Here is a 14,543-nt window from a genome sequence, read left to right on the forward strand (position 1 = left end):
ATCAAAACTTTGAGCTTTGAGGTTCTTACAATCAAGCTGTATATAAACTTTATGAAATAAATAAATAAATAGAGCACAGTATTTAATAAGAAATGACAGGACAGATATGGACAGGTATTTTAATACAGTGGTACCTCGGGTTAAGAATTTACCTAATTTGTTCTGGAGGTCTTGTTCTTAACCTGAAACTGTTGCAGGGGGGGGCGGCCGCACCGGGCGCAACATCTGAGGGTTAGGGTTAGGGGGCGCAAATCCACGGGTTAGGGGGCGCAAATTACTTGCCTTGCCCCGGGTGCTGACAACCCACGCTACGCCACTGACCTGAGGTACTATTTCTGGGTTAGCGTAGTCTGTAACCTGAAGCATCTGTAACCCGAAGTACCACTGTAATAATAATTAAATAAATAGGCTGAAGGCAGTAGATTAGTGCCACCCTGTGTCACATTCCCAGGGAAAAAACTCTGAGCCCCAAATCCTCTTCCTGCAACTAACTCACAACTCTCTCTCCCTCTGCCTTTGTGTCTTCACACTAGAGTTCCTGCTTTCTCTGCCTCTACCTATAACTGGATATGTGCACGTGTAACTGTCTTCTAACTCTGACGGGTACCTCATTCACAAACAGAGATTCACAGCTATCAGAAGACCGTCCGTCCCCCCCCAACAATCCCCTCCATCAGTGAACAGCAGCACCGATTTATCTCGGATCATTAACTAAGAATCCGCCAAACAAATTTAACAGGCAGCCAGCCATCCCTAAACATCATCTGGATCTGAATTAAGGAAAATCCATTTGAGAAGTTGTGAACGGGAAATGAAAAGGGAGGAATCTCCGAAGGCGTGGACTGCAGACATTGTTTATGTCTCCAGATCTAATTGGAGAAACAGTTAGATTTGTGAGCAGGAAAACAAGTTGGTTGCAATATGGTCCAGAGCATGTGTGCTTTCCTGAATTTATCCGTCCACGTTCCGATTACACAGCTGAGAGATGCAAATCAAAAACCAACCCAGACATTACATGCCACATACACAACCTTGCAGAGATTGAAAACGGGGGTGGGGGACAAACACACAACAGGAAGTGAAAAGGCAAGAATAAGACCCTCTTCAAAAACAAGGTCGGTCTTTTCGGGGTGGGGAGAAGGAACAGAGGAAACGAAAATGAAGTGGAAGGCTTAGGTCAGAGGTACAGTCCGACCTCCGCCCAGCATCTGATACAACTTCTTGCTGGAGAGATATGGGAAAGACTGGAAGAAGGGGGAGTTGTGGCGCTGTCATGCAACGGGCAGGTGAGAAGAACAAAGCCCAGGACTCTGCCCCAAGTTGTCGCCCTACCTTTGTGCTGCAACACACCTGGAGCCCCTTCCCCTCCCTCCGCCTCCCAACATCCCTCTCTCTCTCCCAAACAATAGCCACCCCTTTCGCTTACCCTCTTCTCCGTGTCCAGGCAGAATCCCAAGCAGGCGGGGGATGTTTTGCTCAGCTGGCTTTCATGCTTTTCTCGGCCAGCGGCTCCCTCTCCTTCCTTCCTTTCCCCCTCCCCACACCGTTCCCCTTTTAAAACGAGCTCGCTCGCGGAGAGCCAGCCCGGGGAGTGGACAAACAAGTTTCTCAAGTTTGCTCGCTCTCTCTTCCTCGCTTCCTTCTCCCGGCAGCGCGCAAAACACACACAGAAAGCGAGGCGCGCACCAGGTGTCTTCCTCCGCGCGGGGAGTGGAGGCGAGAGAAAAAGTCGAGTGAGACGTGGAGAGGTCTGAGGGAAGAAGAGTCTAATTGGGATACTCCTGAGAGAAAGGGAAGCCAAATTAAAAAAGGAGGCGGAGAGAGAGACGCACACACACACCTCTGACAAGAAGAAGCCCCGCCCCTTGCCGGAAGGCGAACACGTGACTCGCAGGTAAGGGCGCGAGCGGCTGGCGGGCGCCGCCCCCTGCCTACCAGCGCCGCTAAGAAAGGGCGCGGCTTGGGAGAGCAGCCGCTTCTCCAGCTGCTGCGTTTCCAGGCGCGCGCGAGAAGGCTGGGTGGGAAGCAGCGCACCTGGCGAGGAAGTTTGCTGGAGCAGCGCTAGCTCGCGCGCGCGCCCTTCCTGAGGCGAACTAAATTCGGTTTCCGGTCATGTTCATTCAGGATTACAGTATCTGAATTTACCTTCTCCACTCCCCGCGCTATGTAAGTGGTAGATAGGTGCCTCACACGCGTCACTGTCGCCCGTTCCCAAAGAGTTTTTTTTTTAAAAAAAAGTGGTATTGCAGGTGCTTTACAAAGAATAGGGAAGTTGTAAATCTGTAAGATGCAATCAGTATAATTGCCTGGAAATTACCTGAAAGGAAACGAAATCCCTATTTGTCTTAATAAGAAAAGCTTGCCCGTCTAGTTCAGCGTCCTGTTCTCGCAGCGGCCAACTTTGGGACCTTTGGGAGGCCAGTAACCAGGACCTGAGGGCAACAGTGTGGCGCAGCGGTTTGGGCTAGCCATGAAGATGAAAGTAACGTGTGAAGTGGGGCTTAGGTAAAGATAAAGGGACCCCTGACCTTTAGGTCCAGTCGCGGACGACTCTGGGGTTGCGGCGCTCATCTCGCTTTAATGGCCGATGGAGCCGGCGTACAGCTTCCGGGTCGTGTGGCCGGCATGACTAAGCCGCTTCTGGCAAACCAGAGCAGCGCACAGAAATGCCGTTTAGCTTCCCGCCAGAGCAGTACCTATTTATCTACTTGCACTTTGACGTGCTTTCGAACTGCTAGGTTGGCAGGAGCAGGGACTGAGCAACGGGAGCTCACCCCGTCACGAAGATTCAAACCGCCAACCTTATGTTCGACAAGCCCAAGGCTCAGTGGTTTAACCCACAGCGTCACCCACTTATTTCTCTATGACTCCTTCCATGTGCCCACTAGGAGTTCTAACTTGCCCTTGTCTCAAGCTCCATCACTCCAGCTATGACAAACTACATTGAATCTAGTGGCACAGCAGTTTTTTTAAAACTGCTAGCGAATTTGCAAAGCTAAGCAGGGTCTGGTACGTTGCAAATTGGATGGGGGGTGTCTCATGTTGAGATTTTTACATTGGAGGTTGGACTAGATGACCCTTAGGAGTCCCTTCCAATTCCATGATTATGTCAAACTCAGGGTAAGATCCTAACACCACAAAGTTGGGAAGAAGCCCCACTGAATTCACTAAGTCTTGTTTCTGAGATGCAGCCTGCTTCTGGTACTGTGTGGGTTGGGCGTCTTTTCTGAAGTGAAAGCAAGTCAACTTTCCTAGCAGGATCCATTCAAGCCTTGGGTGTGCCCAGCTTTTCTCTTTGGGTTTTGTTTGTTCAGCTGCACAAACATCAAAGAATGAAGTCTTCTGGGTCTGGTGATCTCGTTTATCGGTTCCTGCAACTTTGTCCTATTGGGCTTTCCATTGCCACACCTTAAGCCTGTGTCCTTTATCCAGAACCTTACTGCCAAAATCATTCACCTCAAAGTTCAGACCATGTGGCACCCCTCTTTAAACCCATACCCCGGTTCTCTCTCTGCATGCAGCCTAACAAGCAAACAATGTCCTTTCTTCAACACCCTCCATACTTTGCTTTAAAAAAAAAAAAAAAAAATTATTACTTTTCCAAAAATTTAAACACTAAAAAGACAATACAATACAATACATTAAACTAACAAAACAAAACAAAAACAATAAAATAAATCAAACAATTTCATTATCCCGTCTTTCATTCACTTATTTCCACGACCTCCTCGCACCTCCCTTTTTGTATTCCACTTCTGTTAATTATTTCAGCAATTCCTTTCCATCTTCCTCTGTTTTCTATTCTATAATTATCTTAACTCATTCTAACCTTATTTTTTCCTTTAATACTCTATTAATCTATTTATACTTAATTCCTTATAACGTTTCTACTAAAGCCATATAACTTCATTCCAACATTTTTCTAACATTCCATACTTTGCTCCCCTTATAGTAAGGTTACTAGAATTTTTTCAAAGAATCCGGGGACACTTCTTTTTTTTGAAAAGAAAAGTGATTTTAAAAAAATATTTTTTAAAAAAAGAAGAAGTAGTATCTTCTCTTCTGGGTCTCCTCTGTCACGCGGCCTTCCTCTGGGCCCTGGGCTGTTCTCTTGGAGCACTATCTGCCGTGGAGTAGTCTTGGGTCGGGCCTGGGCTCGGCCACGTGTCCTTGCCCTCCCAGTGCTCTCCTACCTCTCTTTCTCAGCAGCGGTGACAGCAGCAGGGTCGAGGCTCCCCTCTTTTTTCTCCTTCCTATTTCTCTCTCTTTCTCCTCCTTCTCCTTTCCTCAATCTCCCTGCATTGGTTCCAGGGTTTTTACTGGCCCTGGAGCGCCGCTGGGCAGTCAGCCAGGTGGCCGGGCGCTCTCGCTCCTGGCTTGATTTGGGTCATGGAGGGGGGGGTCAGTGGTTCCCCCAGTTGACGCGCCGGGCAGCCCCAGTTCCCCCTCAGCAGCGGCAGTCTCAGCAGCCCAGAGCCAGCCTGGTAGCACAGTTGGCTCTGGCTGGCTTCAGGAGCTGCTCGGTGCTGTGGCACCCGCCATTTTGCCTCGCCAGAAGTCCCCATATGATGTGTCTTGTGCTGTTGAACCAATCGCGCAACATTCATTCCCTACTAAAAAACTACAACACTTAAAATATAAATCCGGGGACATTAAATGAAATCTGGGGATGGATTTTGTCCGGGGACAGATTTGTAAATCCAGGGACTGTCCCCGGGAAACCTTATAGCCCTTCTCTCATAGCTCAGTTGGTTAGAGTGTGGTGCTGAAACACCAAGGTTACAGATTCAATCCTGGTATGGGAGAGCTGCATATTCCTGCATTGCAGGGGGTTGGACTAGATGATCCTCAGGGTCCCTTCCAACTCTATGATTCTATGATATCTCAGTATATTAAATGGTTTAGAAATGATTTCAGATAAAATAGACAAATGACCACTGTCTGCTACCCTCACTCTTGCTGCTCCTTCGGTTGTTTGGAACACCCTCCCAGAACACCTATGCAATGTCATTTCTTCCTTCACATTCCTCCTCAAAACCTATGCCTTCCAGGAAACCTTTGTCTTAACCTACTGTGCCTCATCCTTCAAGGGAAACTGTAAAGGCGGTTGCATTTGCACATTCTCTTCCATTGTTTAATGCTTCAGTCTCCTCCCTCTAATTTTGATAGTCTTTCCCACTATCAAAATGTAAATTGCAAAACTTCTCAGTGAATAAACCTGTATTTTTGCTTATGTTATTCCATAAAGTACTTTTACACCGGTGATGCTCTGTTAATAACTAGCAGCCCTATACCCAACGTTGCTAGGAATTCAAAGAAACCAAAAGATCAATGCAGTTTTGAAATCAGTGGTTAAAATCAGTACAGTTTTGAATTGAATGACCTCAAATAAGTTCAGTAAGTACAGCATATGAGCAGTTTTTGTTTCTTGTTTTACTATTTAAGAAATTTCTGCAAAAAGCTTCCAAGATTCTTGAACTTCTTGGCATTCCCACCACATGTGCAGGTAGGTGCCTATCAATGAAAAAAGATTGCTATTCTTGGAGGTAATCATTTTGGGGCTAGAGATGGGTGGGTCCACCCCCTTTATCTTCTGCCACCATCTTTCCTGCCTCTCTTTCTGCCACTTCTTTTTAACACTCTCAATTCCCCCCACACAGCATTTTTAAATCATTGCCACCTGCATGAATTAGGAAGGGCTCCATGAAATGAGATCCAGGGGAAGTACTAAGCGGGCTGACAGAGGAGTGTTTTGCTCCTGCAACACCAGACATCCCTACTGAGATACTTCCCCTGCTGTGGCACTGCCTCCTGCCAGTATTTTACATCCCTCTACATACAAAGCTTTGTCTGCCTCCCATTTTCTTTCCTTCTCTTTCTGGGTTGGTTGGTTGGTTGGTTGGTTTTTGCCTGCTAAACTGCATGAAAGGAATTGTGTGCCTAAATGCAGACAATTCCGAGAAAAGATCTAGCAGCGTTGCTATATCTAATCCATGCAATCATTCCCCACACTTTAAATGAATGTAAATTGGACAAATTGGATGAGATGAATTTGTGCTGTTTTTCTCACACAAATATCTGAAAGACCACCTCCTTTCCTACAGACCCTTGAGTGCTTAGATTGGCAGAGGGGCCCTCAGAGGCTCTGAGTGTGTGTGTGTGTGCGCGCGCATCATTTGACAGGGCGTTCTCTGTGGTGGCCCCTAAGCTGTGGAACTCCTTCCCCACAGAGTTGTGTCTGGCAGCTTCATTGTACAGCTTCTGGAGAATGCTGAAGGCACACTTCTTTGCTCTGGCTTTTGACACTTGAGGTGTATATTTTTAGGACCTACGTTATCTTGTATGGTTGTAAGTCATTTTAAAACTGTTTTTAATCTTGTCTTTTAATGTTGCAACCTGCCCTGGGAACCTAGGGGGAAGGGCAGGTAATAAATAAATAACACAGAAATCCTGTTTTCGTAAGTAGTTTACTCACTTATCTATAGCCTTGCAATGAACGTGAGCTGTCCATGTTACTGTTTCTGATTACATGATCATCTTTCGAACACCATGATGTGGCCAATTCACCTTTTTCTTTGCAGGTTCCTCCCTTGTTTCCAAGCTATTTATAGCACCTTCCAGATGTGTCAGCACAGCATTCCCTCACCACCACCTCCAGGTGACTGGTAAATTTACTAATGGGTTACTTAAGAGTTATTATAGCCCAGCCGTGAGGAATGTTGTGACTCTTCAAAAGGCAAATGCATGTCAGGACCAACAATGGGGGAAAGAATTCAATTCACTTCAAATTTAAAGGCAAACATCTCTCATTCGCATTTCTCAAAACAGTACGGGAAATGAGACAGCTATCTTTCACATTTCATAGCTCTCCGAATATTGCAATGTCATTCTCCAGACAAGTAATACACACACACACACACACATATGCACCTATTGAACCAAAGTGTCTACAAAAATGCACTGGCTTATGGAAAATTGCTTTACAAAAAAAAATGTATATTAGGCAAAAGTGCATACAAATATTAGGAGAAATGCGCGTTAAGATGTTGATGGATTTTCATGAGGACTTTTCTGTTTAAAAAATTGTGAACAGATGTGGAAATGTGCAGAACTGAATTTAAGATTGAAAATGGAGAAACTAATAAATTAAAATTACCTTCTTGTGTATTTATATGTGTCCACTCCCTTCCAGATATTCTGTCCTTTTTAAAAAATAAATAAATATTTTTTATTTATTTTCCATTTAAGCATATATAATCACATCATTATTATCCACTTTACTTCTTTGGCTCTTTAGAGCTGTCAACTTCCTTCCCTCTCACCTCTTGGCTTTCAGAAGTAACTTTTATATCACAGCATTATATATATTTTCCAATTCTAATTTTACTCATTACAAAATACCTCAAAGTTTAAATAAACGTAGAAAGGTAAAAAAAATCTCATTACAAGTATTCAGATAACCCTACTAGTGTTGTTAATTGCTTACAATGATCTTTCAAATATTGTATAAATTACTCCAGTCTTTTTGGAATACTTGATTGTGATGGTTTCGGATTTTTCCTGTCAGCTTCACCAGTTCTGCAAAGTCCATCATCTTCATCTGCCACTCTTCTTTCATTGGTACTTCTTGTTGTTTCCATTTTGGGGCTAAAAGGATTCTTGCTGCTGTTGTTGCATACATGAACAGTATTTTATCTTCTTTTGGTATCTCTTCGCCTACTGTACCCAGTAAAAAGGCTTCTGGTTTTTTAACAAAAGTGTTTTTAAACATTTTCTTTAACTCATTATACAGTCTTACCTCGGGTTGAAGTAGCTTCGGGTTAAGCATTTTCGGGTTGCGCTCCACAACGACCCAGAAGTAACGGAACGCGTTACTTCCGGGTTTTGCCGCTCGTGCATGTGCAGACACTCAAAATGACGTCACGCGAATGCGCGGAAGTGCTGAATCGCGACCCGTGCACGCGCAGACGCGTGTTGCGTTCGCTTCAGGATGCTAACAGGGCTCCGGAACGGATCCTGTTCGCATCCAGAGGTACCACTGCATATCATTTCCCAGAAAGCCTTTACCTCTTTACAAGTCCATCCAGATATTCTGTCCTAACTGGAGGAATTCTGTTTGGTGTAGGAGGGTCTAACTACAGGGCAAGACAAAGTTATTTATCGAGAGGGACACGCCAATCTCAGATCCTAGAAGACAATGTAAGGCAGGGGTAGCCAACATGGTGCCTTCTAGATAATTGGAACTACTGTTCCTTTGGCCTAAGAAAATGTTGTTGCTTCTGCTACTGTGCTTAGTCACTTGGAAAAGAATAATATGAGTGAATAAAGCATGTTTACAACTGTAGACTGGGGAAGGATCTATGAGTTATCTAGTCCTGCTTTCCGCTATGGATTCTGAGCTAAACCCAAATGTTGGAAAATAACAACTCCTGGTTCAGGGTCGGGGGAGTCTTGATGAATAAATCTTAATGGCTAGAGGTGTTTGAGTTGGATTACTTTGCTGTTTAGCCCTTTCAGTTTGCAAACAGATTTGCAAACGTACCATCTGGTACTTTTGCATTAGTTTCTGCTGCTATTACTCAATCATAATCAAGAAACCGAACTCCTCCATCTTCTCAGGACCCAGGAATCAAAAGGCAGTCAGGATCTGATGGCAGCCAGAAGGCAGGGTTGGAGAGCTAGTTAGGACTCAAGAGCGGAAAGCATTCAGGGGCAGAGGGCAAACCAGAAGACAGGATTGGGGAACAATCCAGGAGTCAGGACCAAAGCGCAAGACTAGAGCACAGAGAGACCTTGTTGCTTAAGCAAACCCTTGTTGCTGTAACCCAAAACCCTATTATACTCCTGTCCAGAAAGAGCCAGCAATCAGTTCTTGGTACAGTACCTAAGTGAAAAACTGCAGTAACATGGCTCAACACATGAGGCTGTAGTCAGCAGCTCCTGACTGTGAATGCCATTGCTATAGATGGAATCTACACACATATAAAAAACACTGTGAAAGTGAAAACGTTTTGGAAAATACATTGAATTTGGCATAGCTCAATGTCGCCATCTAGTGTCACATTTGTATATTGCACGTTTAAAACATTTTATTTGCGGCTGTAGAGCTGAGTCCATAGTTATGCCTACAGTAGCCACTGTTTTAGTTCGCTGGTTTGCAATTTTGGCTACATTCCTGTACACAAGGATGTCTAGGAGTAAGCTCCATTGAACACAGTGGGACTTACTTCTGAGTAAGCATGCACCTCTCTCCCAAAAATGGGCCTCATTGAAAAGGGCACCGCTGCTCCTTCACTTTTTAGCAAAATTTGCCAGGGAGCAGCTTTTCATACAGTTGACCAAGACGCCTGCCTGCACTCTCTGCGTGTTAGCCTTTGACTCCAAGGGTAGCAAAACTAGAAAATCTGGGTCTGTGTTAGGCCGGAGGTGGATTTAGGGGAGCACGACTGGTTTGGGGATGCAACAACTATGATGTAGAATGGAAGGTGAGAGGCACTAAATTTTGACATTGCACAGGGTGCCACTGAAATTTGAGACTGCTAGGCTATTGGTCAGAAGTGGCTAGTGGTCACAACCACTACTCTACTCCAATATCTGTTGCCGTGTTTGCCAAAAAGCAAGCTTTTGGGAGCAGAAAGGTCGCCAAATATTTCTGTCTTTTCTAAAACACTAAACAGAAGGCTTCTTTTTCTCAGTGAGACAGTAGAATTCTTGCTAGACTCGTTAATGGAAGTTTTCGAGCTAATAATACTTAACTATAAATAAGGCTGTAAATTCTTCTCAGTGTGGGGGATTTCTATTTTAAAAAAAATCCAGCTCCACAAGGTTGCTTCTTCTCAGCAAGAGACTTTCTGTAACATCTGTTTCGTGGCATGAGATTGTTTTCCCATGCATATAAATATTGTGCTGTTAAATCACGAAGTGTGTGCTGTTATTCTTAAACAAGCGTAGCACTATTCTAGTTAAATTATTATAAAATATGAGTAAATCATGTTAAGGAGCATATTGTCTAAGGTGGGAGCATATTTAACCAAGTGTTGTAGCAATTTTAATTTTTTTTTATTTTCACTAAGGAAGAGTTAGGCAAATCCTTAATTCTCCAACTGAAACAAAGGGAGGGTGTAATTGTGCAACACTCAATGGATTGCACCTATTTTTACTGCTGGCAGTTGTGTAACGATAGCTGCCAAGCTGAACTTTTTCTGTGGTTCATTTTTGTCAATCATGGTGTCAGTATAGTGGGCATTGCTTTAATATAAAATATACTCCTCAATGAACTAACCCCGGTGCTCTTACCAGTTCTTCGGTCAAACGTGACCTGGAATGTACAAGTAAATATTCTAACTTCCTAATATTTAATGTAACAATTAGCAGACTAATCCTGGGCTACCAGCAAAGTTTAATCAGCACCTCCTATAAGAAGGAACTAGATTGTGCACAGACAATGACATCTTCTTCCAAGAGTAAAGAAATGATGCAATAAATATATAGATAACCATTTAGACATTTCTCAGTACAGTCAAGGCCCTTCAACTTCAAAGTTATTTCAGTAAACAAAATTGTAAATGGACAGGAAATTGCAGGAAACAAAACAATGGTTCAAAGGAATAAAGATGTTACAGTATAAACAATCAGACGGGTGGGGTATTAATCATCATCATCACCCCCTCACTCAGTAAGCCACCTCCTCACTGCATAGAAGTACATCGACCTAAAACTGTATTTAAACCCCAGATGTTCAACCACTGGTTAGCTCACAGCTCTAATGGGACCCCCTTTTTGCTCTGTGATCTCAATGGTCAATTTTCATGCTTCCTGGATGGCAGACCAGGGAACAGGTGAGGGAGACTTCCGCATATGTTCTTCAGGCTTGGATAATTAGGAATTCTCTTTCTCTCCGATAATTAAGGTGTGTATTATACTGCATATTTGTAACCTTGTCTGAAGCGGCATCTGCATACTCTGCCTCTTTTTATTTTGTGTGATATTTCGTATTTATTTCGTTTATTCCTCTAGTGTGTCAGCTTCTTTATTGGACATACAGTAGGTTAAGACACTTATTCGTAACAGACACACATATTGACTCCAGCAAAAGGTTTCAGCCCTCTTGTGTGTTGGATACACCTGGGTGTGTGGACAACCAACCCTCGTAACAGCTGAATAGTAACAATGACTGAGTTGACAACTAGTGTTCTTTTTATATATAACCGTGCTGCCCAGGGAGATCTCTGGCTCCCTATCTCAATCTAAGGTCTGCTCTGGATCTTGTTTCCTGCATTTGGTCAGAACATCACCTCTGCTTTCTTCCTGGGCCAGCCTGCTAGCTTTTATTTGCAAAGAACTTGGACTTGCCTAGTGATCCATAAATCCTGCTCAAATCCATACTCATCCCTTTTCACATCAGCAAGGTGAAAGATCTCTGGTTATCTTCAGACTTCATAAAATATAAACAGACAGATGCCAGGTGGAACATTTGCAGCACCAAGTGTGTATATCGTCCAAAAACACACCCACACAAAAACCAGAAGTAATGTCTATCTCTGGATGAAACATCTCAGGTTTCCATTTTTATGTCTTTGCTTTTCTATCGTACGCAGGGCTTTTCTTGTTCAAGGTGAGGTTGTACAATCGCCTTTGTGTAAAGTGCAGCTCACAGAGTAATCGAAAGAAAAAACTCAACTTTATGCGCTGTCTCATTCATACGCTAAAAACTTCGCTGAACCAATTATAATAACAGCACTGTAGCAGCTAAATATATACAAAGGCCTTCCTGTAACTGACAGTACCTCTTTGTGATGTAACTAGCAGTGCAATCCTATACCTACTGGACTCAATGGGACTGACTTCTACAGGGATATGATTGCACCAGTGGTTTTCAACCAGTGTGCTGTGGCACCTGGAGTACCTTGAATGATGGTCAGGGTACCACATGCAACACTGCCCTCTGACCCTCTTTCCTTCCCTCCCTCCGCTGATGCTCTCTCATGTCTCTGCCTTCCAAAGGCTTGTGTGGCTGTTTGTTACAGCAGCCCTGGCTACAAGCTCCTCAGATGAATGGTGTGCAGGCTCCTGTTGGGTGTGTGAAAAAGGGTGAGGGGCTGCCGGCTCTGCAGGCAAGGGGTGACATAACTGGACTCCTGAGCCCCACAGGGGTGTCACAGAAAGAATGTAGTTGGTCAAGGGAACTGTGGACTCAAAAAGGTTGAAACCTCTGTTGGATGGTCTTCTTAGGGTTAACCTAAAGAGAACCCTTCTGGAGCACAACAAAAGCCCTTTCAGTCCAGCATCCTGTTCTCGCACTCACCAACCAGATGCCTATGGGAAGATCACAATCATGACATGGGCACAACAGTGCAACAGTGAAGACAGAGTCACAGTAACATAGAGAGCTTGCTTTGCAACTGAAATCACAGGCATGATTGAGCCACCGGTCTCCCCACCACCATCCCAGACATGCTATTTGTTTATTTTTTTAAAAAAATAAACCAAAGCACCATATGAAAGTTCATGCATTTATACATTAACTCTATTTTTTTACTAAGCAAAAGTGTTTCAGGGATCCTGGGGAGGTTTCACAGAGGCCAGCCAACCAGTACCGGACAGAGCCAGATTCTGCTTCAAACTTGCAGAGCCAATTTCCAATCTCCCCCACTCCCTTGAGCTCAACCCCAGAAACTACATGTGCATTTGGACTAAATGCAACGAAGGTGCTGCCAGATATTTTGCAACCTCTTGTCTTTGCTTATAGCTCCATCCTAAATATCTGTACGGAACAGTAAGTGCCTCTCATTTCAAAGGGTTATACTTTTATAATCAGTTATTGGAATTGCAACACACACACACAAAGAAAAAAACAGAAGAAAAAGGTCTTTCAGCTATTTAAAATGCTGTGATAGAGCATTTTCAGTGTGCACAGAAAAGCAAAATAATTGCCTGTTCCCAGGGCTGGTTCTACCATTAGGCAGAGGTAGGCAATAATCTCAAGTGGTAGGTTCTGAAGGGCAGCAGTGGTGGCCCCCAGTCCTTCTTTCTGAGCCTCCTCCATGACCCCTCTGTTGGAGATCAGAGCTGTGTGTACCCCACAGCCTGTCCAGCAGCCCTTTGCAAACAATGCAGAGGAAAGTGTTCTTCCAGAGACGAAAGTCAACCAGCCATGTATATACGACAGGACTTATCTTGTTGGCATGCACCTATCAACCTGATGCATATCACATAGTCCCCTGTTCCAAGGCCAAGCTCAGGTTAAAGTCAACGCTGCATGAAGAACAACTGCCAAGAATCAAAAAGCGACTTATGAACTTTGCCAAGTGAAGAGCACTTAACCACACCCAATCCCACCATTTCTGCCTGTGCAACAGCCCCATATTCAAGCACGGTATATGATAACGTGCTGTTGGAAAGCAGCCCTCCTTGACCTTTGAACATGCTAACGGAATTGGGCATGGCAGCCTATGCATTTGCTGGAAGAGTGGGGCGCACTGGGCGAAGAGAAAGGCACGTAATCACAGGTCTGAAGCAGCGTCAATAGTTCACTGCAAAGTTTCTTTTGTTTGTTTTAATGTTTTGGATCTTTAAGATACATTAGAACAAAATCGTTTCATGAAAGGAGCATTAGATTTTGTGTTTATACTCTTCTCAACACACTTATTATTTGGCTTCTGCTTATACTGGCAAAATGTCAAAGTCTTATCACTAGAGGATAAGTACTATACAAAATACAGTGGTACCTCAGGTTACAGACCCCGCTAACCCAGAAATATTACCTCGGGTTAAGAACTTTGCTTCAGGATGAGAACAGAAATTGCGCGGCAGCGCAGCTAAAGTGGTGCTTCAGGTTAAGAACAGTTTCAGGTTAAGAACGGACCTCCGGATCAAATTAAGTGCGTAACCAGAGGTACCACTGTATAGCACAATTTGTCTAGCAAGCTAATTTCTCTAACATATCTTGCAGGATATGTAATCATCCGTGTTTTGCTTGTTTGTTTGCTTGCTTGTTTGTTTTGAAGCCCTATTGTATACTCAAAGAACTTCAGTTTTCTTACTTGGGAGTAAGAGGCACTGAATTGAGTGGAAGTTCTTTTTTATCAGGCATGTCATGATCAATGCTTTTTTAAAAAAGAAAAATAGGTGCTGGAACTCGCCAAGAACACCTCCCTTATTAGCATAGAATGGCAATGGCGCCCATCTGAGAGGTGCTGGAACTGCAATATTTTTCAGCACTTCCATTATGTGGAGGAACCCATGCGTTTCACTTAAAGCTTGGGACAGGTCTGAGTTATTTTATGCTGCTTTGTCCATAAAATCCTAGGTGCAAAACCTGATACCAGGTGCAAATGGGAGGGACTTACTCAGCCTGCCATCTCCATCTTGGAGCTGCATCCAGAAACTGACCTCATGAGTACACTATCCAGCCTGATTTTGTTGTTTGAAATTTTGGATGGTCTTCTGATATAAAGGTATTGCTCAGTTCTGAATTCTGTAAAAGGAAACATGGAAAAAGGAAGAACCCATGCTTTCTGAAAAATAGCCACTAGAGGGCAAAA

The 14,543-nt window shown here is 43.9% G+C and overlaps 1 protein-coding gene and 1 long non-coding RNA gene across 2 annotated transcripts in view; one reads left to right on the forward strand and one right to left on the reverse strand.

Annotated features, from left to right (window-relative positions):
- Nucleotides 1–1,823, reverse strand: part of ATP8B1 (ATPase phospholipid transporting 8B1) — a 68,852-nt gene extending 67,029 nt beyond the window's left edge. The window contains exon 1 of the mRNA XM_080973420.1: nucleotides 1,427–1,823. The gene's annotated coding sequence lies outside the window, so the exon portion shown is untranslated. The remainder of the gene's footprint in view (nucleotides 1–1,426) is intronic.
- LOC308458810 lies at nucleotides 1,821–7,149 on the forward strand. The gene is made up of 3 exons (XR_013977689.1): nucleotides 1,821–1,894; nucleotides 5,446–5,506; nucleotides 6,582–7,149. It is a non-coding gene; the product is annotated as an uncharacterized lncRNA (long non-coding RNA).
- Nucleotides 7,150–14,543: the final 7,394 nt, after the last annotated feature.

Source organism: Podarcis pityusensis, assembly GCF_964106645.2.
Source record: "Podarcis pityusensis genome assembly, chromosome: 11".
In the NCBI taxonomy this organism is placed as follows: domain Eukaryota; kingdom Metazoa; phylum Chordata; class Lepidosauria; order Squamata; family Lacertidae; genus Podarcis; species Podarcis pityusensis.